The following is a 25,743-nucleotide window of genomic DNA, read 5'->3' as shown; positions in this document are numbered from 1 at the left end:
ATCCTTTCTTAAACCCCAGTACCGTACTCTGCCCTATTACATCCTCTGGAAGCGCATTCCAGGTGTCCACCACCCGCTGAGTAAAGAAAAACTTCCTAGCATTTGTTTTGAATCTATCCCCTTCCAATTTTTCCGAATGCCCTCTTGTTCTTTTATGTTTTGAAAATTTGAAGAATCTATCTCTCTCTACTTTCTCTATGCCCTTCATGATCTTGTAGGTCTCTATCATGTCTCCTCTGAGTCTCCGCTTTTCCAGGGAGAAGAGCCCCAGCTTCTCCAATCTTTCAGTGTATGGAAGGTTTTCCATGCCCTTAATCATTCGTGTCGCTCTCCTCTGGACCCTCTCAAGTATTGCCATATCCTTCTTAAGGTACGGTGACCAATACTGAACACAGTACTCCAGGTGCGGGCGCACCATTGCCCGATACAACGGCAGGATGACTTCTTTTGTTCTGGTCGTAATACCATTTTTAATAATACCCAACATTCTGTTTGCCTTCTTCGCGGCGGCTGCGCATTGCGCCGTTGACTTCATTGTTGTATCCACCAGTACACCCAAATCTCTTTCAAGGTTACTTCCCTCTAATACTAATCCCCCCATTTGGTAGCTGAACATCGGGTTCTTTCTCCCAATATGCATGACCTTGCATTTCCCTACATTGAATTTCATCTGCCATTTATTCGCATCTTCTTGCATTTTGTAATTCGCTGATTGTCCAGCCTTCTTTCTATGTGAACCGCCTAGAAGTCAGTTTGACTATGGCGGTATAGAAAAATAAAGTTATTATTATTATTATTGAGAACTTTTTAGCACCCCTTCGTATTGCTAGGATAAGCAGGATGAAATCTATTTTAGTAATTTGGGATCCTGCCAGCTATTTGTGGCCTGGATTGCCTACTGCAGGGGTGTCCAATGTCGGTCCTCGAGGGCCGCAATCCAGTTGGGTTTTCAGGATTTCCTCAATGAATATGCATTGAAAGCAGTGCATGCAAATAGATCTCATGCATATTCATTGGGGAAATCCAGGAAACCCGACTGGACTGCGGCCCTCGAGGACCGACATTGGACACCCCTGGCCTACTGTTTGAAACAACATACTAGGCATGAAAGACCTTTGTTCTGTCCAAAGCAAAAGGAAGGAAAAATCTCTGGAATATGAAAATTGAATAATTATCATAATGGTAATACTGACAATTGAATCTCAGACCTACGCTTACTTAATTAGCGGACATCTAAATCCTTTGAATCTTGAAGCGAAGATGGAGAGGGTGGGGGAGGGGCACCATACTCTCAGACCCAGGCAACGTTATATTAGAGTCTGCCTCTAAGCAAAGTCGAGCAAATGAAAAATGCATATTTTGAGAGTAGACCACACGTTTACGGGGAAATGTTAACAGAAATTATATGCTCAGAAAGATTATTTCCTGATGAATATGCAAATCCATCTTTTTCCTGTTTTGAGCAGACCTGCAAATATCACAGAAAGAATGAATTTTGAGCCCAAGAAAAAGGGAATCTTTATAGGAAATAATAATAATAATAATTTTTTTTAAAAACATTTTTATTATTTTATTAAATTACATTAGTGTGATACATTTAATTAAAAAATAGCAAAATATTACAGAGAATACACTATTTCAAACAAATAATATATAGAATCATAACTATACCCAACCCCATTCCATATTAATATTAACAATACTAAACATCTTTAATATGAAAATGTAATATCCATTTTTCCAGTACCTTTCCCTTCCCTACCCCCCCCCCCCCCCATCCCATCCCAGATGTGTAATGAAAAAACTCAGAAGGCAATATATTATCTTTTAATGTGAAGCAGCAAATAAAGCCAATGGACTCCATATTTTGTTAAATAAACCACTAAACCCTAAACATTCTGCGATCACTCTCTCATATCTACATGTATTACATATATTTGTCCACCAAAATGTATAATTTAATCTGTCATGGCTTTTCCAATTTTTTGTGATCAATTGAACCGCAATTCCAGTTAAAATCAAGAAAAGACGGCTTTTAAATTTCTGATTCTATTTGCAGTCAGGGTTTAATGTGAATTTAACTTAATGTGTAGTTTGGATTATAGCTTTTTTTTCCTGAGATGATACAAGTAGGGTTGTAAGGGACAAAGTGGGAAATTCTATAAAAGGCGTCTAGCGTGTCTAATGTAATTCATAAATTGGCTTCAATAATGAGCTTTAACATGATTGTACAGAAGATAGACATCTACTACATGGCGTCAAGTGGCAGCTAATACAAAGTAGGCGTGTTTAGGGGTGGCGAAAGACTTAGGCGCTGCTAGGTGCCATTCTCTAAAGGAATTAGGCGCCTATAATGTAGGCCTTTAAGATTCTGGATGCATAAGGGCTCCTTTTACGAAGGCGCGTTAGGGCCTTAACGCGTGGAATAAAGTGCGCTAAATTGCCGTGCGTGCTAGCTGCTACTGCCTCCATTTGAGCAGATGGTAGATTTTCAGCCAGCGAACGCTATAGCACACGCTAATCCGGTGCGTGCGCTGAAATGCTTAGCGCATTTTCGTAAAAGGAGCCCTAAGTTTTAAGTTAGGTGCTGCTAAGCATGATTCTGTAATGGGTGCCTAAGTGTGATTGACATGCATTAGACAGCAAACTTTAGGCGCCTGTCTTTTATAGGCATCAGTTACTGAAATTGGCCCAAACTGTCAATGGATTTATGGGGCTTATGCCCCCCTTCTTTTAGGTCTCTAAATCCCCCCTTCTCCAGGTACAAAATACACTACATCAGTGGATAAATGGGAATTATGTTGCCTGCAATTAGAGAATGACACGGGGACAAATTTTTCCCCTTCCCCGCAGGAACTCATTTTCCCATCCCCGCAAGTTCTTTTCCTATCCCTGCCCCATTCCTGCAAGCTCTGTCCTCATCAGCACAAGCCTCAAACCCTTTAAAATCATAAGTAGCAACATTCTAGAGCTCAGATTGTGATGTCATAATGCCTCATTCCACCAATGCCTAAGCTCCGTCCTCATCTGCACAAGCCTCAAACACTTTGAAATCATAAGTAGCAACATTCTAGAGCTCAGATTGTGATGTCATAATGCCTCATTCCACCAATGCCTAAGCTCTGTCCTCATCTGCACAAGCCTCAAACCCTTTCATATCATAAGTAGCAAAATTCTAGAGCTCAGATTGTGATGTCATAATGCCTCATTCCACCAATGCCTAAGCTCTGTCCTCATCTGCACAAGCCTCAAACTCTTTAAAATCATAAGTAGCAACATTCCAGAGCTCAGATTGTGATGTCATAATGCCTCATTCCACCAATACCTAAGCTCCGTCCTCATCTGCACTAGCCTCAAAGACTTTAAAACCATAAGGCTTGTGCAGTTAAGGCAGATCTTACATGAATGGGGCAGGGAAAGAGACAGCAACAAAACTCGTGGGGACGGGATTGGGGAAATTGAGTTCCTGCGGAGATGGGGACAAATTTGTCCCCATGTCATTCTCTACCTGTAACAAGTTCAAGTTCAAGTTTATTAGGTTTTTATATACCGCCTATCAAGGGTATCTAAGCGGTTTTACAATCAGGTACTCAAGCATTTTCCCTCTTCTCCCAGCAGAATCGCATTTGATCATTTCCCTCAGTCTTCCCCACCCCCGGTGCTGGGACAAGGGCAGGATGAAGAGAACACTTACCCCAGACATAATCAAAAAGGATATCATCCTGGTCACCCTTCTCATTTGCATGAGACCTTTCATCTCTTAAAAGGTCGCTTCATAGGCACAGTTGCAGAAATTCTGGCGTAAGACCCAGGAGCTATACACATTCAGGAATTTGCTGCTAAAAGAGATTTGAGGAGCGCAGTCTTTGCTAAATGGCAAAATGAGATGGAAAAGAGAAAGGGAGGAGTTGGAAGAAAGAGAGAAAATAGGGGTGGAGGGAGGGAAATAGAGAGAAGAGAAGGAGGAGGAGGAGGAGGATTATGATCAGAGATAAAGGAGAGAATAAGGAAAATGGATGGCCATATCTTTCAGTAAGATTCCCAGGGTAAATCTAGCCAATCAGAATTTAGCTCATTAACCTCCTCTTTTACGAACGCGTAACATGGGTTTTAGCGCCGGCAGCAGAGGTAACTGCTCCGATGCTCATAGAATTCCTACGAGTGTCAGTGCAGTTACCGCCGCAGCTGGTGCTAAAACCCACGCTACGCGTTCGTAAAAGAGGGGGGTAAATTAGGGATCCTTTTATTAAGGTGCACTAACCGATTTTGCGCACGCTAAAGATTAGAGCGTGCTAAATGCTAAGGTATCCATTTATCTATGGGCATCTTAGCATTTAGCACGCGTTAACCTTTAGCGTGCGCTAAATCGGTTAGCGCACCTCAATAAAAGGACTCCTTAATGTTTGGTCCAATTTTGTTAAATAAGCAATCAAAAGAAAAACCTGTCTGCCTAAGTTCAGCCGAAAATCAACTTTTCCAGCTATGGTTTTAAAAATGTGAGCTGTAGGAAATGGGTCTTAAAATGCTTCATGTTGATAGTTTTGATGGATAAACTGTTTCATGAGAAATATTTTCATAAGGATAAAATCAACTTTTGCAATGAATACAAAACATGCTATGCATTTCATACTCATGCAAAATTTTGTTCAACCCAATATATTACACTGTAGATGAAGAACCAGTTGAAGGTATCACTGAAACAAAGCTGACACCTTGTGGCCATGATACATAAAGCTTGATTGTTGAACTGAGTATACTACTGTACATCCTATTGTATCTCTAGTAATTTTTTTTTCTCTTGGAACTCCCTCCAGGAACATAAAAATACTTACTGTATCTAAAGATATAAGCCACCTACAAGCCTGAAGGCTATTGAAGTGATGTACATTCAGGTAAGTGATCCCACTGGAGAGAAAAGCCAGAGAGGCCTCTGCGACCGAGAGAACAATCCAGATGCAGGAGTTGTGAGGAAAAGATGTCAGCCATACAGCAGTGGGCGATCCAAAGCAAACTATTTTGTCAGCAGTATAGACTTGACACTGACAGTGTTTTGGCAATTCTGCCTTTGTCAAGTCTCTTACCAAAATTAATATGTGTGGTTCCTTAGTTTGCAATTCACATTTGGCAGTTTTAGAGAAACTGAAGGAAGAAAATGCCCTGGCAACAGTGCACACGATAATGTTGCAAGTGAAGGGCAAGATCCTTGGCATCATTATCGATTCTTCTCTCTCCCTCAATGACCTCCTCAACTGCTTGGCTAAATCATGCTTTTTCAGCCTCCACATGCTGAGGAAAGTAAGATACTATTTTCGCCAACAATATTTCGCCATCTTTGTCCAATCCATCATCCTCTCCAAACTAGACTACTGCAATGCCATCTACTTAAGCCTATCAAAAAAAAAGTCTTCAAAGACTCCAGCTAATCCAGAATACTGCAGCCAAGTTGATCTTTGCAAAACGCAAGTCTGACCATGTCTCCCCACTCCTAGCCAAACTTCACTGGCTCCCAGTGATTTCCAGAATCCATTTCAAATGCTCCTGCCTGGCTTTTAAGATCATTCACGGCATCCTTCCTCCCTTAATCCCACTATCTTATAACTCCTCGTGTCCTGACTCTACCAGACCTGCCCAAAGGTATAAACTATTCATCCCCTCTCTACATGGTATTCGCTATGCAGGAAAACTGGGAAAATCCCTTCTCTTCAGAATCACAGGTCTTTGGAACGACCTTACTACCCCGCTGCGGATCCTGGGCTCCCTCCAATTATTCCGCAAGCAATTGAAAACCTGGCTTTTCACTAAAATGTAATTCTATCCCCCCTTACTCTTCTCTTCTATATATAAGTTCATGTAAACCTTTTTTTTCCTTCTCTTCCTATATTTTAAGTTCTTGTAAACCGTGCCGAGCTCCACATCCATGGAGATGATGCGGTATATAAACTTAAGGTTTAGTTTAGTTTAGTTTAGTTTAGAATTGCCAAAACACTGTCAGTGTCGAGTCTATGCTGCTGACAAAATAAAGTTTGCTTTGGACTGCCCACTGCTGTATGGCTGACATCTTTTCCTCACACTTTTCTGTTCCTAGGGGAATCATTTTTACAAAAAAAAAAAAAGTTACAGTGGGACTTGCATGAGATCTATTTGCATGCACTGCTTTCAATGCATATTCATTGGGGAAATCCTGAAAACCCGACTGGAATACGGCTCTCGAGGACCGGAGTTCCCTACCCCTGCTCTAGGTGGTATTTGGGATGTGTCCTGAAGAAATTGCGGGTTTGTTTCTGGGCCATTTTGGACTTTGAGAGGTCAAATTTCAGACACTGTTTTAAATTCATTCTGCACAATTCTTTTAAGAAATTTTAACCCACTTTAGAAGTTTATAATGCAAGCTAAGGAAACAAAACGTGTAGGTTAACAGACATAATAAATCTGTTCAGCACACTTTCAGATGGTGGTTTTATAAATGGGTGCAGGCTGAGTGCTAATCCTATAATGGCTTTGAGGCCTCAAGAAACTGTTATGGAATATTAATATAACCTGCCATCGGTATGCCTAATATTTGTGTGCCAAACAAGAAGAACTGCAGACACATGTAACATAGTAACATAGTAGATGACGGCAGATAAAGACCCGAATGGTCCATCCAGTCTGCCCAACCTGATTCAATTTAATTTTTTTTTTTTTTTTTTTTCTTCTTAGCTATTTCTGGGCAAGAATCCAAAGCTTTACCCGGTACTATGCTTGGGTTCCAACTGCCGAAATCTCTGTTAAGACTTACTCCAGCCCATCTACACCCTCCCCAGCCATTGAAGCCCTCCCCTGCCCATCCTCCACCAAACGGCCATACACAGACTCAGACCGTACAAGTCTGCCCAGTAACTGGCCTAGTTCAATCTTTAATATTATTTTCTGATTCTAAATCTTCTGTGTTCATCCCACGCTTCTTTGAACTCAGTCACAGTTTTACTCTCCACCACCTCTCTCGGGAGCGCATTCCAGGCATCCACCACCCTCTCCATAAAGTAGAATTTCCTAACATTGCCCCTGAATCTACCACCCCTCAACCTCAAATTATGTCCTCTGGTTTTACCATTTTCCTTTCTCTGGAAAAGATTTTGTTCTACGTTAATACCCTTCAAGTATTTGAACGTCTGAATCATATCTCCCCTGTCTCTCCTTTCCTCTAGGGTATACATATTCAGGGTTTCCAGTCTCTCCTCATACGTCTTCTGGCGCAAGCCTCCTATCATTTTCGTCGCCCTCCTCTGGACCGCCTCAAGTCTTCTTACGTCCTTCACCAGATACAGTCTCCAAAACTGAACACAATACTCCAAGTTGGGCCTTACCAATGACCTGTACAGGGGCATCAACACCTTCTTCCTTCTAGCGACTACGCCTCTCTTTATACAGCCCAGCATCCTTCTGGCAGCAGCCACTGCCTTGCAGGCTAAATTTATTATATCAAATTAAAAGCGGTTAAAAACAGCACCTTATAGCAAACCGGGGGACCTAACATGGTCCATGTTTCGGCAAACACGCCTTTGTCAGGGGTCCCAGGTTGAAGGGAGATCATATGTCACCGCAACCAAATTATAGCCTGCGCCACGATGAACGCCATCTGCTGTAACTGATGATGCGTACGTTCGGCAAAGGCGGGCCGTGTGTGTATGACTGGAAGACGGATAAACCAAAAAAATAACAGAGAAGACCATGCCGTCAAGCTGTAAAATACACTTTAATAGTTACACATATGTAGTGGAGCCAGAAACTAGACCCAACACAGACTGTGTTTTGGCTACAGAACCAGCATCAGGAGTCCAAGTATTTTTAGGATATTCTTCTAATCAGTTGAATGAAAACTCAAATAACAATTAGCCCTTCCAATCTGTCTCAAAAACATACCCATCCAATTTTCTGACACGGTCAAAATCCTCGGCTTATCTTTTTCCTCATTTTGTGTTGCATAGACCATCAAGAGAAACTAGAAACTTCTACTTATTTGCTTATCCAAAAATTAATGGGTGCAGATATAAGACCTTCTTAGACAGGACTCTAGCATTTCAAGCTGGTAAGCAACAATCTTGGTTAGGCAAATGTATTCAGCAAGCTATGTTATCCTATTGCAATTTTCGGAAATTAATTAAGACCACTTTGTTCGATAAGTTTATTACTTAGTGAGTTTTATTATTGAAATTCTATTTTATAAATATTTGCATTTTTTACTGTATTATTGTATTTCGCTGATTGTCCAGCTCTTTGTAGTGTAAACCGCCTATAACTTTTGGTTATGGCGGTATAAAAGAATAAAGTTATTATTATTATTATTATAGATAGCAAATTGTGCTTTCACCAACAAATTAGCTCAGCAGTTTAAGCTTAAAGCTTAAAATGATCAGATCAGTCTCAAGTTTATTAGAACCGTCATCTCTTAACATCTTGTAATCTCACAGCTCGATTACTGTAACTCCCTGTATCAAGGCATTACTTAAAAAAGAACAAGGAAGATTACAAATCATTCAAAATGCTGCAGTAAAACTAATATACAAAGCTAAAAAGTTTGACCATGTTATTGATTAAATCTCACTGGTTACCAATTAGAGGTCTGCACGGGAACGGGGATCATGGGAATCCCGCGGATCCTGTGGGAGTCCCGCAGGAACCCCCCCCTAACCCACGGGACTCCCACTGGGACCCCCCTCTAGCCAATGGAACTCCCACGGGGATGGAAGGCTTTGGAAGCAGGGTTCGTCCATATAATATAATGGACACGTCAGCCTTAGTAAAAGAGGGGGTTTATAAGTTAATTACCTGAACAGAAAACAAAAAAGGGTTCCACCAAAGAGATTCCACAAGGAAAACAGCAGCGCAAACACAAAAGAAACTGTGGAATTGATAATCCTGTCAGAAGTAATTGCTGCTTTTTATGGGGATGGGTGGGGATGGAGGTAATTCTTTGCGGGGATGGGTGGGGACGGAGAGGATCCTGACGGGGATGGGTGGGATTTCTGTCCCTGCACAACTCTCTATTACCAATCGCACCTATAAAATTTTACTACTTCCATTTAAGACTAAAACCACACATACTCCATCTTTCATTGACAGTTACCTTAACCCAGGGGTTGGGAACTCCAGTCCTAGAGAGCCGTATTCCAGTCGGGTTTTCAGGATTTCCCCAATGAATATACATTGAAAGCAGTGCATGCACATAGATCTCATGCATATTCATTGGGGAAATCCTGAAAACCCGACTGGAATACGGCTCTCGAGGACCGGAGTTCCCTACCCCTGGCTTAACCCTTATTGCCCTTCAAGAATTCTTCATTCAAGTAATCAGCGTCTCTTAAACATCCCCTCACCACGACATACCTCTTATGATTCCATCAGAAAAAAAATATTTCTGTCACAGCTCCAACTCTCTGGAATTCATTACCCCAGCGTTTACGCAAAAGAGACTCATATTGACAAATTTAAAATAAACCTAAAAGCGTTTCTTTTTACAGACGCTTTTAACGTGTAACTTCCACCATGTGACAAAACTGCTTGAAGGAAGAGCATTCTCATCCCTCCTCATGTACTAACCTTCCCCCTCTTTTACTAAGGTACGCTAACCGATTAGCGCATGCTAAACGCTAATGCGTCCATAGACTAACATGTTAGCGTTTAGTACGTGCTAAATCGATTAGCGTGCACTAATCGGTTAGCACACCTTAGCAAAAGAAGGCATTTATTTGTTCTTCTTTCCTATAATATATTGTATTTCTCCCCTCTCTCCTGGGTGTTTTTATAAGTCCTGTTAGTATCTAGACTTAAATATGTTTCCCTAAATTTTAAGAATCTGTAAATATGATTGATGTTAACCATAAGAACATAAGAAGTTGCCTCCGCTGGGTCAGACCAGAGGTCCATCGCACCCAGCAGTCCGCTCCCGCGGCGGCCCATCAGGTTCATGACCTGTAAAGTGATCCTTGTCTAAAACCCTTTATTCCCCTTTATGCTTCTATCTATATCCTTTCATAATCCCATCTCTACCTCTATCTGTATCCCTCAATCCCCGCATCCTTCAGGAATTTATCCAATCCTTCTTTAAAACCCCGTAGTGTACTCTGTCCTATCACAACCTCCGGAAGCGCATTCCAGGTGCCCACTACCCTCTGAGTAAAAAAGAACTTCCTAGCATTGGTTCTAAATATGTCCCCTTTCAATTTCTCTGAGTGGCCCCTTGTTCTTGTGGTTCCCAATAGGCTGAAGAATCTGTCCCTTTCTACCTTCTCTATGCCCTTCATGATCTTGAAAGTCTCTATCATGTCTCCTCTGAGTCTCCATCTATCCCCCCTAGAAACTCTCTACTCCTATGCTGACGACATCCTCATCCTCCTCGAAACCGACGCGAACCTCTCGAACCTCGCCGAGAACATCTCCACATGTATTACGAACCTCCAATCCTGGGCCCAATCTGTACAAATGAAACTGAATGAGTCCAAAACCAAATTGGCTCGGCCCAATTTCAGATCATTTACCCACCTCATCCCTCTACCTTCCGGCCCCACTCTTCAGCTTGAGTTTTCAAGCAAAGTCCTAGGCATCATCTTAGACTCCTCTCTCTCCTTCAACGATCACCTCAACTCCCTGGTAAAAAAATGCTTCTTCAGCCTCCATATGTTGAGGAAAGTAAGATCTTGCTTTCATCATTCTCATTTCGCCATCCTCGTTCAATCCACCATCCTCTCTAGACTAGACTACTGCAACTCCATCTATATAAGCCTAACTAAGAAAAACCTCCTTAGACTTCAGCTAATTCAGAACGCCGCGGCCAAGCTTATTTTCGCAAAAGGCAAGTTTGATCACGTTTCCCCACTCCTCTCCAAGCTCCACTGGCTCCCAGTATACTCCAGAGTCCTCTATAAATGTGCCTGCTTAGCCTTCAAGATTCTACATGGCGTCCTTCCTCCCGTTATCCCACTCTTCTGGAATTCCTCAAACCCGCTCTCTTCTAGACCCTCCCAAAAACTGAAACTATCTTTCCCATCTATAAAAGGTATATCCCGCGCAGGAAAACTTGGAACATCCCTCCCCTTTAGAACCACGGAACTCTGGAACAACCTCTCATCCCCGCTCAGAAATTCTAGCTCCTTCCAATCCTTCCGTAAACGCTTGAAAACTTGGCTCTTCTCAAAAATCTAATCACCTCCCGCTCTCTAGTACCCTGCCCCTCTCTATCTTCTCAGTCCCTCTCCTATACCCTTTCTTTGTAGTTCCTTTCCTCTCAACCTCTGTAAACCGTGCCGAGCTCTGCGCATGCGGAGATGGTGCGGTATACAAACCTAAGGTTTAGTTTAGTTTAGTTTAGTTTAGTCTCCGCTTTTCCAGGGAGAAAAGCCCCAGCCTTTCCAACCTGTCTGCGTATGGAAGGTTTTCCATACCTTTTATCATTTTTTTCGCTCTTCTCTGGATCACTTTGACAATTCTTAGGCAGTATATCAAATTTTAAATAAAACTTGGAAACTTGGAACACAAACCAATCCTTAAGATATTCCACTAATCAACTGAATAAGAAATTGTATATCGTAAACCAAGCTTGGTAGCCATCTTCACAGCCAGGAGTGAGGACAAATGTCTGCTGTATTATGGCGTCTGTCCTTGCTCCTGGCTGTGAAGATGCCTACTGAGATCATTTCTTTACTTACAAAATTGGCACTCCCATGGCGAGGGCCAAACTGTGGCCTTCGCTACAGTTCGGGTCGCCTCCCTCTGCTCACCCCGCCCCCCCCCCCCATGCTTACATCGCTGACCCTGATTGGCTTCCCCTTCCTGGCCCTATTTCTCCCTACCTTGATTTCCCCCTCCTCCTCCCTACCTCCCTTTCTTTTCCCCCCTAGGCAACAGCCTCGGCCATTTTGTCGCCGCTGCCCCCTATACGGTGGGGCGCTGGTTCTAAGTCATCACTAAATAGAGCATACAATATAATCCTAATATTCCTAGAGCTTTAATAGGGTTTAATTAATCAACTCAAAAATAAGATGCAAACAGTAGTCCAGCAGCAAGAGGGGTGCTATCCAGTCTTTTGCACTGTCACATGTATGCTTATCTCCCAGTTGGCGAGACGTTATATGTATGTGCTCGCTGCAAAGAGCTCCTAGCTCTCTGAGAATGAGTTCATTGCCTTGAGGCTAGAGTAGAAGACTTGGAGGAGCTGAGGAAGACAGAGAGGAACATAGAGGAGACTTACAGGGACATTGTAGAGAAGTCCCACCTCCAGTCTAGAAACCCCTGTGCTGCCTTGCAGGAAGCAGGTCTTCTAAACGGAGAGCATCACCCTGGTGAAGCAGGAAATAATAATTTAGCCAGAACCTCTCCACCAGGGGATGCAATAGCCTCTCGCACTGAGGATGTGTTTTCAGGGGCTTCTGCTCAGGAGGGAAGGGTTAGGACGGCTGTTGTAGTTGGTGATTCAATCATTAGGCACATAGATAGCTGGGTGGCTGGTGGATGTGAAGATCTCCTGGTCACTTGCCTGCCTGTGTGAAGGTAGTGGACCTTACGCTTCACTGTGATAATATCTTCTAGATAAAAAAAAAATTGCTCATAATATTATGAATGGATTAATGGAATTCATTTACCAAAAAAATGTAAACATTATATGAATATACAGTTTCATGCTACATAATTAAAATCTAATCCTTATTTCATGATGAATAACCATTAGACTATAATGTATCTTAAATAAAAGACTTTTTAAAAGCATTTCTTTATAACCAATTTATTAAAATTAATGAGATTTAAATTTTAAAAATCTGATTTCTATCCACCCTGATTTTGGAGGAATAAGGTTATTAAGGAGTTGCGTTTAACTATGTGAAAATCTGAGAGGAATTGGAAGAAATTGAGAGATGCACATTATTATAAATCCTACTAACTTCTACTAATGTGAAATAGAGGATAGCTATTATGCTTTGAGATGGTAGACCCAGTAATTTCCTTGAAAAAGCCCAATGTGCAGGGTGAAACGGATCTTTGGGTCTGAGAGTCAATTTTCTGCACGATTGAAGAATCATGTAACAGAGATAAGAACACAAACAACATATGCTTTATATAAGCTAACTGCCCGTTTTACAAAGCCACACAGCAACAGCCCCGAAGCCCTTTAAATCTCTATGGCTTTGGGGCCGTTACCGCACGGCTTTGTATAACAGGCCCTAAGTGCTCTTTCATTGTATTTTTCTTACATATGAATACCACCTCTTTATATACTTTTGGAAATAACATTAGTATTTCATTTGGGGACACAGTAGCATTGAAAAATTTAACTAACATAAAGATTCAAAGAAAAATTCAAAAAAGATAGCAATTTTAATATGCTATATAGTTAATCTGAAGGTTTTTTAGGCTCGATGAATGAAACCCCCATCCATGAATAAGCCTTTGAGATTGCAATGATCTTTGGCGTGGATTTCTGAGATCCTTTTCCCTCAGTTTTTGAGCTTTCCTTAAATTTAGTAAACCTCAGTAGAGTATCTAGATATTTTTTGAGCCTTTTTGAATAATTTCTTTCCAACATTTCACTGAGTTCAAAATAATGAAAATGGTTTCAGAAAGTCCCCTCCTCTCCAGGCTGAAACTTCCTAGTGATATACCCCCAAACCACAGTAGCCTCCAAAATATAAAATCCACTTTTGTTATCAAACCAATGACTCCTTCTAAGACCCAACGTGTTACAAAACAAGGGTGAAACAACATGGCTGGCTTCCACTGATCAACCAAATCATTTTCAAATATGGAGTCAGCAAAGCAGGAGCACTTGCAAATTGCTTCTGTTGCCTACAGGAAGGTCTCCATAACCTAAGGTCATTGTTAGAGAGGAGGGAGCCAGAAGCTCAGCTGAGGCTTTGAAGCAATTATTTAGCAATTAAGTGGGCCAAGAAGGATATAAACCTTGATCCTAGAGTGGGATTTTATACTTTAGGGGCCACTTACGTCATATCCGTGCTAGGTTTATCTAAGGCAGCATCTCAGCGCCTAAAACACAGCCTGAACTATCTCAATGCAGACACTGAAAACCAAAGCAAAATGCAAAAATAAGGAAAATCATGATATAAATCCCACTTTGGCTGCATCTTAGACAGTAATTAACTAATTTGACACTTTGAAACTATTACTTAGCTGCATAGTAACATAGTAACATAGTAGATGACGGCAGATAAAGACCCGAATGGTCCATCCAGTCTGCCCAACCTGATTCAATTTAAATTATTATTTTATTTTATTTTTTCTTCTTAGCTATTTCTGGGCGAGAATCCAAAGCTTTACCCGGTACTGTGCTTGGGTTCCAACTGCCGAAATCTCTGTTAAGACTTACTCCAGCCCATCTACACCCTCCCAGCCATTGAAGTCCTCCCCTGCCCATCCTCCTCCAAACGGCCATGCACAGACACAGACCGTACAAGTCTGCCCAGTAACTGGCCTAGTTCAATCTTTAATATTATTTTCTGATTCTAAATCTTTTGTGTTCATCCCACGCTTCTTTGAACTCAGTCACAGTTTTACTCTCCACCACCTCTCTCGGGAGCGCATTCCAGGCATCCACCACCCTCTCCGTAAAGAAGAATTTCCTAACATTGCCCCTGAATCTACCACCCCTCAACCTCAAATTATGTCCTCTGGTTTTACCATTTTCCTTTCTCTGGAAAAGATTTTGTTCTACGTTAATACCCTTTAAGTATTTGAACGTCTGAATCATATCTCCCCTGTCTCTCCTTTCCTCTAGGGTATACATATTCAGGGCTTCCAGTCTCTCCTCATACGTCTTCTGGCGCAAGCCTCCTATCATTTTCGTCGCCCTCCTCTGGACCGCCTCAAGTCTTCTTACGTCTTTCGCCAGATACGGTCTCCAAAATGACCTGTACAGGGGCATCAACACCTTCTTCCTTCTACTGACTACGCCTCTCTTTATACAGCCCAGAATCCTTCTGGCAGCAGCCACTGCCTTTTCACACTGTTTTTTCGCCTTTAGATCTTCGGACACTATCACCCCAAGGTCCCTCTCCCCGTCCGTGCATATCAGCTTCTCTCCTCCCAGCATATACGGTTCCTTCCGATTATTAATCCCCAAATGCATTACTCTGCATTTCTTTGCATTGAATTTTAGTTGCCAGGCATTAGACCATTCCTCTAACTTTTGCAGATCCTTTTTCATATTTTCCACTCCCTCTTCGGTGTCTACTCTGTTACAAATCTTGGTATCATCTGCAAAAAGGCACACTTTTCCTTCTAACCCTTCAGCAATGTCACTTACATACATATTGAACAGGATTGGCCCCAGCTTGTTCCCGCTAAGCTGCGCTGGGGTGCGCTGGCGCACAAAATATTACCTCGCAGCGCACAAGTTTCTCGTCACAGCGCACACAGTGTAGAGCACAGTTCTTCAACCGCCGGTCCGCAAACAAAATCTTGCCGGTCCGCGAAGGATTCGGTCCCCGCCGCAACGAAAGGCCGGCGTCAGCTGACTTGCAACTTCCTGTTGCAGTCGCTGTGCCGGGACTCCTGCCTTCGCCGGGACTCCTGCCTTCCACCGCGTTTGCCTCCTGCCTTGTCTCCGCACCTCCAGACCAGCAGCGGCAGCTGTGTATGCTTTTAACTTCGGCACAGAGCTGCCCCTAATCAATAGTTTAGCGCGGTTTCATAAGGCAGCCTCGGGGCCTTTGCTAGGCCGGCCCACATCGCATCATCGAAGCGGGCCGGCTATCAAAGGCCCCGAGGCTGCCTCATGAAACCGCGCTAAACTATTGATTAGGGGCAGCTCTGTGCCGAAGTTAAAAGCATACAGAGCTGCCGCTGCTGGTCTGAACTCTTGGGCCGCTGAAGGAGGGCAAAAAGCAGCTGTCCTGGAGGTTTCCCTTCCTCTCGCCTTTACAGGTTCCTTATTTCCACCTTTTTTTTTTTCCTTCAAATGGCAACGGGCCCCAGCATCGACATCAATCAAGTAAGTTCCACTGTCAATCAAGCGGTTCTGCTCGGCCAAAGCTTCCCCTGTGACATGAGCCACCCTCAGGGGAAAGAAAGTGACCCACAAAGGTGAGGGGAAGGGGGGCAGATGATGGAAGTTGGGGGGGGGGGGGAGAGAGAGAGAGAGAGAGAGAGAGAAGGGGCAGATGATGGAATGGAGGAGATGAGAGAGAGAGAGAAGGGGACAGATGATGGAAGTGAGAAGAAGGGAGAGAGAGCAGAAGGCAGATGGATGTCAGTTGAGAAGGGAGAGCAGATGCTGAATGGAAGTGGGGAAAGAACACATACTGGATGGAAGGAGGAGATAAATAAAGGGGGAAGAAAATAGTAAGATAATGGAGGGGTGAGGGAAAGGGGTGACAAGCTGTGTGTAGACACAGTGAAAAGAGGGAAACGGGACTAAATAGTAAGAAAGAATTTAATTTAGATGGAGGCAGAAAATAGAGAAGGAAGACCAGAGAAGAAAAGGGAAGAGAGAGCAGAGAATGATCAGATCTGAGTGGAGGAAATGAGAAGAGAGATATGCTAAAAACCACAGGGGGGAGGGAAGGATAGAGATGCCAGACCATGAGGGGAACAGAAGGAAGATGATGGATGCTAGACCAAATTGGGGGGTGGGGGGGGGGCAGGAGGAAAGATGGCAGGGAAAGACAGACAGTGAATGGAAGGGGCAGATGATGGACTGAAGAGACAGAGAAGGTTATCATGCTGCTGTACCGGGCCATGGTACGCCCTCACCTGGAGTACTGCGTCCAGCACTGGTACTTTAAGAAGGACACGGTACTACTCGAAAGGATTAAGGGGCTGGAGGAGTTGCCGTACAGCGAAAGATTAGAGAAACTGGGCCTCTTCTCCCTTGAGCAGAGGAGATTGAGAGGGGACATGATAGAAACATTCAAAGTACTGAAGGGAATAGACTTAGTAGCTAAGGCAGGGAGAACGAGAGGGCACTCTCTAAAGTTGAAAGGGGATAGATTCCATACAAACATAAGGAAGTTCTGTGGTAGAAAGCAACATATTTATTTGGCTCATAACTTGCTGGCGCCCGATATTTTTAGCTCACAGTGAAAAAAGTTTGCTCACAACACCCGCCCGCTTAGAGGGAACACTGCTCCACTAGTCACCTTTCCTTCCTTCGAGCGACTTCCATTAATCACCACCCTCTGGCGTCTGTCCGACAGCCAGTTTCTGACCCAGTTCACCACTTTGGGTCCTAACTTCAGCCCTTCAAGTTTGTTCAACAGCTTCCTATGAGGAACTGTATCAAAGGCTTTGCTGAAATCCAAGTAAATTACATCTAGCATATGTCCTCGATCCAGCTCTCTGGTCACCCAATCAAAAAATTCAATCAGGTTCGTTTGGCACGATTTACCTTTTGTAAAGCCATGTTGCCTCAGATTCAAGGAAATACACTATCCTTTCTTTCAGCAACACTTCCATTATTTTTCCAACAACTGAAGTGAGGCTCACCGGCCTGTAGTTTCCTGCTTCATCCCTGTGACCACTTTTATGAATAGGGACCACATCCGCTCTCCTCCAATCCCCAGGAATCACTCCCGTCTCCAGAGATTTGTTGAACAAGTCTTTAATAGGACTCGCCAGAACCTCTCTGAGCTCCCTTAGTATCCTGGGATGGATCCCGTCTGGTCCCATCGCTTTGTCCACCTTCAGTTTTTCAACAGGCTTTATGCTTATTCTTATCTAAATAGACAGATGTCACATAAATCTGAAAGTTAATTACATTTCTAGGCAGTTGTAGAACACTAGAGGTCATCCTGTCTCATGAAAGATTGATTACCACTTACAATAACTTCAAGGGGAAAAATAAAAAGATATTATGATCATTTTCAGGCATGTTTTTTTCCCCAGTAGATTTACAGGAATAGTTTCATTTGATAGACAGACAATGACTTCTCCAATGTTTATTATAGTTGCATTCTGTCTTTCCTTTTGGTTCATTTTCCTGCCCACAGTAATTTCTGATATTTCTTTTGAACCTGCTGGATATAGTAATTCTCTCAAAATTACAGGCCATTTGTACAGATGGTAAATTAGGAAGACAAACATTGAGTTTTAAACGGATCTTCTATGAACAGTTTGGGAGAATAAGTAAACTACAGAGTACTTGCTCTTGAAAAACTATGAGTTTATAATGTAATTGATTTCATAATAGAAAATGTAATCCTGAAGTTCAAGTTCCATTTACAGAAGATTCTGAATGCCAGACATACAAAAAACTACTTCATCCTACTACGCACCTTCATGAAAGACACATGAAGGGAGCCTAGAATTTGACACCTGGTAGGAGATCGGGTTTAACTGGATGCAGCTAGATGCCAGATTTTCACACCTACTTCATTGTATTCTATAAAGCAGGGGTGTCCAATGTCGGTCCTCGAGGGCCGCAGTCCAGTCGGATTTTCAGGATTTCCCCAATGAATATACCTGAGGTCTATTTGCATGCACTGCTTTCATTGTATGCTAATAGATCTCATGCATATTCATTGGGGAAATCCTGAAAACCCGACTGGACTGCGGCCCTCGAGGACCGACATTGGACACCCCTGCTATAAAGCATTCACATAAGCAACATGGAGCTAGATTCACTAACCTGCCCGATCGTGACTGATCCGTGTCCAATCCGGGCAGGTCCGATGGCTTCTTCAACTAGTAGTATTCTAATGGGGGCGATCGGAGGAACACCCCCATCTACTGACACGGATCGCTAGTGTGTGATCCTGACGCATGCTCAGACCATCTGCTTTCCCTGCAGATGGTCTGCGCATGCGTTTTGTGTCTAGTTTTTTTTTGCTGGGTTTTTTTCGGGCTCCGACTCTCCTGCTCTTCCAGGGAAGCCTCTTCCCTTTTGCCGACACTGGCTTGTTGCCTTTCTGCTGCTTGATACTGTCTTGGAGCAGGAAGATTTGTATTCTGTCCAAAAGTTTTCCCATCGACACTGAAGCCTGTTTTCTCCTGTCAGCCTTCCCTGCAGTGCAAGCGGGGCTATACTGCGGTATGCAGCCCCGCTTTAAACCTGTGGGCTGCACTACAGGGAAGGCAGCAGAGATCCAGAGCTCGGAGCAGAAAGGACATCGGGGCAGAAAGCAGGGCTGGAAGATTGGGGCAGAGCTCAGGGCAGAGACCATGGCTGGAAGATTGGGGCAGAGTGCAGGGTGGCAATGGAGCAGGAGAGTCGGCAGAGAGGTGTGTGACTGGTCACCAGCAGTCACTTCCTTTGATCAGCCAGCCGAGTCTGTGTCCCAAATTTGTTTGGTGAATTGCATCCCTGCCTACTTTGCATGCCGTTTCCCCTTATCTGCATGCACAGATAAGAAGCGGATCGCAGGAGAGGTTGGTGAATTGGGTCAGAGGGAAATTGGGTCACAAAGGGGTCGCAAACCGATCGGTACACAATCAGTTTGCTTAGTGAATCTGGCCCATAGTAGATGATGGAAGATAAAGGCCTGAATGGTCAACCCAGTCTGTCCAAGAAATCTCGGTGTCCCTGGTAGATGTACTAAGCCAAATTGACAAGTTAAAGAGTGATAAATCACCTGGACCAGATGGTATACATCCCAGGCTACAGAAAGAACTCAAATCTGAAACTGCTGATCTGCTGTTAGTGATCTTTAACCTGTTGCTAAATTCATCTTTGAACTCAAAAAGAGTTCCAGGGGAGATCTGGGAAATTATAGACTGATATGCCTGCCTTCAGTGCCGGGCAGTATAGTAGAAACTTATTACAAAAAATAAAATTGGGGAATATTTAGACAAATATGATTTAATGGGAGAGAGTCAGCATGGGTTCAGCCAAGAGAGTCTTGCCTCACCAATTTGCTTGACTTCTTTCAAGGTGTGAATAAATATTGTGACAGGGAAGCCCCTGTCCCAAGGAAAAGAACAGTTAAACTTCCCCAGCAGGCATCAAAGGGCTTGGTAAAACCTGGCCTGGAGCAGGCTCAGCTGACTCAACCCAGAGAAAAGGGGCAGAGGCAAGGTTCAGTACAACGTAACAGCCAGGGGGGAAGGGCACTGCAAAACCATTTATCTCCCCTATCGATCCTTTCCTCAGAGTGAGAAACCTAAACCCAACCCAGGAGGGGGTGGGGTCAGCACTCGTGTTAGTGGGGACCAGCTTCCTCAAATAGAGAGGAGGCAGAGCAAGCAGAGATTCTTAGCTGGCTCTAATGGAGAGAGTGCAGCTACTTGCCGGAGGGGCAGTTCCAGAGTTCCAGTTCCCCAGCCTAGGACGCTATACAAAGGTCAGCCTAGTAGGGGGGAGACTATAAGTCCTGGGAGGTTTATTGCCTTGCCTAGCAGACCCTGGGAGGGTGACTCGGGAGTGGTGTATGGGAAAGAGCACTTTAGCAGAGAGCTGACAGGCAGGCAGAGTGGGGGAGGGGAGGAACAGCCCAGGAGGGGAACTTGCCAATACTACCTAGACTCCCTGTCCAACGAAGAAGAAATGCCCAGTATTCATGAGGACAGTGAATGGGAGGAGGACATGGAGATAGGGGGGAATGAAGTGTGAAGGGTGGTTCTAAAACCCCTTAGCTAAAGCAGGCTGTAAGAAAGGCAGAAGCAGCTCTGCCCAAATTAAAGGCAATTTGGGGGAAGTCTGTTTCCAGGCTTTCCAATAAACCCAAAGGACTCCAGAGGCAAAGTTAGGAGTTTGGAATTGCCTCAGTGAGGGAGACCCTTGTGGGGGGAGTGCAAGTAGCCCAGCAGCAGGGAATACTGACTGGGTGAGCCCTGAACACTGGCTGGAAGTTGCCAGCCTGCCCAGGAAGAGGTGGGCTCCAGAAAATTAAAGTACACTCCTGAAGGGTGGTTTTGGAAAAACGTTTTTTTTTCTTTATGCTTTTGCTGACAAGTACAGGGCAAGTTGCCCACAACATGTAGATAAAGGTGAGCCGGTTGATATAGTGTATCTAGATTTTCAGAAAGCTTTTGATAAAGTTCCTCATGAGAGGTTCCTGAGAAAATTAAGGAGTCATGGGATAGGAGGCAATGTTCAGTTGTGGATGAGGAACTGGTTATTGGGCAGAAAACAGAGGGTAGGGTTAAATGGTCATTTTTCTCAATGGAGGAAGGTAAATAGTGGAGTACCGCAGGGATCTGTTCTGGGACCACTGCTGTTTAACATATTTATAAATGATCTGGAAATTGGAAAGACAAGTGAGGTGAAGAGTCCTCCTTCTCTCCTCGACCTGCTGCCTTCGGCCGTTGGGCCCCTCCTACCTCTGTAAACGTCTTCAGTTATCCTGCCTTCGGTTGCTCTTGGACCTGGCCAGTGACGCCTTCCCTTGATGTCCTGATTGCAGAAGCTGTCCTGCTGTGGACACCAAGCCGCCTTAAAGACAGATTTTAAATTACTCCCCGTTATTTTTTTTTTTCTTTTTTATTATTATTTCTTTTTGTTATTATTTGTTTTTGTTATTATTTATTGATTGATTGATCTGTCCAGTTTATGAGAAAATCTTTATTGTGAACCACTTAGAACTTGTTTTGGTATTAGCGGTATACAAAAATAAAGTTTTTATTATTTTTATTAAATTTGCAGATGACACTAAACTATTCAAAGTTATTAAAACACATGCAGATTGTGAAAAATTGCAGGCAGCCCTTAGGAAATTGGAAGAAGGGGGGAAGCCACTCTTGCCCTGGATCAGTAGCACATGTTGCCATATGGCATATATTTCTTGATCTGTCCTTGCTATTTGTAGGGTAGAGATCATAGATCATACTCCCAAATTACTGGAGTTGCTGTCAAAGCCCAATCCAGTTATGTCTAGCCATAATCAGGGCACAGACTATAGAAGTCTGCTGGGCCCTGGCCTTATTTCACTATTTCTGGCGTTACCATCAAACACTGCTAGGTTTTGTTTTATTCATTTTAAAATTTATATCCTACCTATTAACTAAGCAGATTACAAAACATACATAAAATTACAAATAATGCAACTATATAAACATATAATGAAAAACCAGAACAAAATATCTTGATAACCCATCTATGCTATTTCAATTCTCATAAAAAAAACAACTGAATCCCAAAATATGCCTGAGCAAATAAAAAGGTTCTCAACTGTTTCTTTAAAAAAACAAAATCCTGAAGCAATTGCAATCGCAAATTCCATTTAATGGGACCTATATAAGAAAGTGAAGCTTTCACAGTAAGAGTAACATAATTGATTCTCTTTCCTTACAGAGTGAAATGTGTGATGGCCGTGTTAGTCCACTTTTCAAGGTAATATAAAGAAATACATCAAAAAACAAAGGAAATAAAGTAATACCTTTTTTATTGGACTAAATGCATTTGAGCCTGAACCGGAAGCATTCTGTCTGACGTTGCAACATCAGAGGGAAGGCTTCCAGATGAGGCAAGGGACGTGCAAGGTGCAATTAGTACTATTATGGGGGCGGGGTCTGGGGTGGACATTGAGTAGAGATGGGCGGGGTCTGGCCCACGACTTAGCCCAGTGTTCTTCAACCGCTGGTCCACAGACCGATGCCGGTCCACAGAATAATTTTTTTATTTCTGCTGGTCCATAGGTATAAAAAGGTTGAAAAATACTGCTCTACACCATCCAGCTACCGTCCAATAGCTAACATTCCCCTTCTAACCAAGATGCTAGAGTCCATCATATCCACTCAACTATCTTCCTACCTTGAGAAATTCACCATTTTTCAACCCTACCAATACGGCTTCTGTCCCAATTTCAGCACCGAATCCCTTCTGACCTCCTTAATCTCAAAAGTTCAATATCTCCATTCTCGCAACAAGTTCGCTGTCCTTCTTCAATTCGACCTCTCTGCAGCTTTTGATGTCGTCCATCATGATATTCTAATTTACCAACTCACTGAGATAGGCATAAACTCCACAGTCCTTGACTGGTTCTCGAAGTTCTTACGCTCCCACTCTTACATAGTCAACATGAAGGGCACTTCTTCCTCCCCCTGGAACCCGATCTGTGGAGTCCCGCAAGGCTCACCTCTCTCTCCTATCCTCTTCAGCATTTATATGTCCTCCCTTAAACTCCTCCATCTCTCCCCCCTTGAAACACTCTACACTTACGCAGACGACATCTTTGTCCTCCTCGAGACTGACCGGAACCTCACCAACCTCTCGGCGAACATATCCTCATGTATATCGAATCTTCAATCCTGGGCCCACACTGTGCAGATGAAACTGAACGAATCTAAAACAAAACTTCTCTGACTCGGCCCAAAATTGGACCAACTGCCCACCTCCATCCCACTGTCCTCTGGCCCCACTCTGCATCTTGAATATTCTAGTAAAGTTCTGGGAGTCATCATTGACTCTACATTTTCCTTCAACGACCACCTCAACTCCCTAGTAAAAAAATGTTTCTTCAGCCTTCACATGCTGGGAAAAGTGAGATCCTGTTTCCATCAAAAACACTTTGCCGTCCTTGTCCAATCCACCATCCTTTCCAGACTGGACTACTGCAACTCTATCTACCTTAGCCTAACAAAGAAAAACCTTCAAAGCTCCAGTGGATTCAGAATACCGCTGCTAAGCTTATCTATGCAAAAAGCAAATTCGACCATGTCTCACCGCTTTTATCCAAGCTCCACTGGCTTCCGATTATCTCCAGAGTCCACTTCAAATGTGCCTGCCTCACTTTCAAGATCCTACACGGTATTCTCCCTCCCTTCATTCCTCTTTCTTGGAACTCCTCTAACCCTAATTCTGCCAGATCCACCCAAAAACTGAAACTTTCCTTTCCCTCTCTAAAAGGCGTTTCACTTGTAGGAAAACTAGGTTCTTCCCTCCCTTTCAGAATCACTCAGCTATGGAACAACCTTACCTCTCCTCTTAGGAATCTGAGCTCCCTCCAATTCTTCCGTAAACATCGGAAAACCTGGTTATTCTCAAAAATGTAACTCCTCCTTCCTCTCTGATTATTCTAGTCCTCTAAATTTTCTCTTCATTTTGCCTCTTCCCTCCACTGGAGTTCCTTTCTACCCTAACTTTTGTTAACCGTGTCGAGCTTTACGAATGTAGAGATGATGCGGTATACAAACCTAAGGTTTAGATTAGATTAGATTTAGATTAGATTGATGATGAACTTTCGAAAGCTCATCATAAAATGCAATAAAAAACGTATTACCTTATTTCCTTATAAATCCAATAAAAAAGATATTACCTTATTTCCTTTGTTTTATTTCTTTATATCATCTTTTTATATAATAATAATAATAATAATAACTTTATTCTTCTATACCGCCATAGTCGAAAGACTTCTAGAAGGTTCACATTGGATGAAGGTTGGACAATCAGCGAATTACAGGAAGCAAGAAGTGAGGGTTACATAAGAAATAGGTAGAGGACAGTAATTTACATCGAGGTAGAAAGAGGGGGTAAACATCATTAAGAGTGGAGAGGCTTCTGTTTAGGAGATAAATTTGTCAAACAGAACGGTTTTGATTGATTTTCGGAATGCACAGTAGGTCAGACTGGCTCTATTTATGTAGTTATCCATCCAGGACTGCTGTCTGCCTGCTTGGAAGTTTCAAGTTTCAAGTTTATTCATATATTTGATTAAACGCTTATCCTAGGATACTAAGCGTTGTACAATAATAATAAAAACTTTTATAGACAAACAAATGTCAGACAGTTTTCTTACTTAACTATTAAGACCTTAGTGGTACAGTAGAAGGGGAGGAGGGGGGGAGAACTACAATATTTATTGGAACATGAAGGTCCTGTCCAAAAAGGATTTGTATTTGCAGCCTGTGATCTTTAGGTACATAAAGATGTTTCGGTTTCTGGTTGGTCGTGTGGGGTTGTGTAATATGAAGTGTGGTAGCAAGTAGGAAGGCACTAGAATCCTTGGTATTTATCTCACTTGTTTTTGAATTCTATTGCAGTATTTGTCTCCACCATCTCCCACAACAATTGCTGAACTGGGATTTGAACCCAGGTCCCTGGGTCATTGCACATTGTCATTGGGTCATTGCACAGGTCATTGCACTGACCTCTAGGTTACTCCCCAGACTTACTTTCTGTTTAAGTTCTGCCTAAGCTTCAAACATGTGTATGCCCCTTGCAAATCTGTCAACAAAATATCTCAAAAATAATGCTGCAACAAGATGCTTAAAATTGTTGGCTTTGTGAGGCGTATCAGGTTCGGTCTACTGGCATTGCTGCTTGTCTTGCAAGTTAGGTAAGCATTTACAGAACATCACTCAGCGCCCCCACCCTATATTGTACATATGCATATATAGTACATGTTAATATTCTAAACATATATGTAGATAAATGTTATAAGAAAGGTCCATCAAGCCCAGTATTCTGATTTCCAACAGTGACCAACCCAGGTCACAAGTACCTAGTTAGATCCCAAGGAGTATAACAGATTTTATGTTGCTTATCCTAGGAATAAGCAGTGGATTTCCCCAAGCCATCTCAATAATGACCTATGGACTTCTCTTTTCAGAAATTAGCCAAACCTTTTTTAAACCCTGCTAAGCTGATTTCACCACATTCTCTGGCAATGAATTCCAGAGTTTAATTGCACATTGTATGAGGAAATATTTTCTCCACTTTGTTTTAAATCTACTACTTAGTAACTTCATCACATGCCCCCTAGTCCTAGTATTTTTGGAAAGAGTAAACAAGCGATCCACATCTACCCTTTCCACAACACTCGGTATTTTAGAGACCTCTATGATGTTACCCCTGAGCCATCTCTTCTCAAGGCTGAAGAGCCCTAA

General features: G+C 42.9%; 1 protein-coding gene across 3 annotated transcripts in view; it reads left to right on the top strand.

Annotated features, from left to right (window-relative positions):
- The window catches only part of LOC117367356, an 89,243-nt gene that overhangs the window by 12,851 nt on the left and 50,649 nt on the right, over positions 1 to 25,743 (top strand). The window contains exon 2 of one of the 3 annotated variants that reach the window (XM_033959800.1): positions 4,815 to 4,892. The gene's annotated coding sequence lies outside the window, so the exon portion shown is untranslated. Of the gene's footprint in view, positions 1 to 4,814; positions 4,893 to 20,157; positions 20,262 to 20,726; positions 20,745 to 25,743 lie in introns of those variants that run through there. The other 2 variants (XM_033959799.1, XM_033959801.1) reach the window with 2 other exon arrangements.

The sequence above is a fragment of the Geotrypetes seraphini genome, chromosome 10 (genome assembly GCF_902459505.1).
Source record: "Geotrypetes seraphini chromosome 10, aGeoSer1.1, whole genome shotgun sequence".
Taxonomy (NCBI): domain Eukaryota; kingdom Metazoa; phylum Chordata; class Amphibia; order Gymnophiona; family Dermophiidae; genus Geotrypetes; species Geotrypetes seraphini.
The sequence above is the reverse complement of the archived record's forward strand: the minus strand, read 5'-3'. Positions and strand labels throughout refer to the sequence as shown.